The sequence below is a fragment of the Pterocles gutturalis genome, unplaced genomic scaffold, assembly GCF_000699245.1.
Source record: "Pterocles gutturalis isolate BGI_N339 unplaced genomic scaffold, ASM69924v1 scaffold7759, whole genome shotgun sequence".
Classification (NCBI taxonomy): Eukaryota; Metazoa; Chordata; class Aves; order Pterocliformes; family Pteroclidae; genus Pterocles; species Pterocles gutturalis.
This window is the reverse complement of record NW_010128093.1, coordinates 30,306-30,783: the sequence shown is the minus strand read 5'-3', so window position 1 is coordinate 30,783 and position 478 is coordinate 30,306.

Genomic DNA, 478 nt, shown 5'->3' with positions numbered 1-478 from the left:
ATGCATCGCCCCTGAGCCTGGAGGAAGTATTTACTGCTTTCTGGAGGGCTTTTATCTGTGTAGGTGCCTGGTAGAGGCCTACCGTTGAGTCGATGTTTGATTTAGAGGCACAGTTAATAGACTTGTCAAACTCTTCATTTTACATTGTTAAACTTAAAGGTCCCTGCTGCTATGAGTTGGGTATCTATTTCTGAGTTACTTAGGCTATTAGCAGACCCAAAACCCAAATAAATTATAAACTAAGTAGCTTGTTTTGTTATGGAAGCTCCTTTCTATGTAATCTGAATCTGCTCATAAATTCATGATAAGTTGCAGCTTTTTTTTGTGTAAGCAAAAAGGACTTTCATTAAAACTATGTTTTAGTGTTAAGAGAATTTCATTGGACAGGAGAATTCTAGTCCTATTTACTGCTATCAATATATCCTGCCTTTGGATGCCACACAGCTATGTTTGCACAGATCTAGAGAGTGTTGTCTTT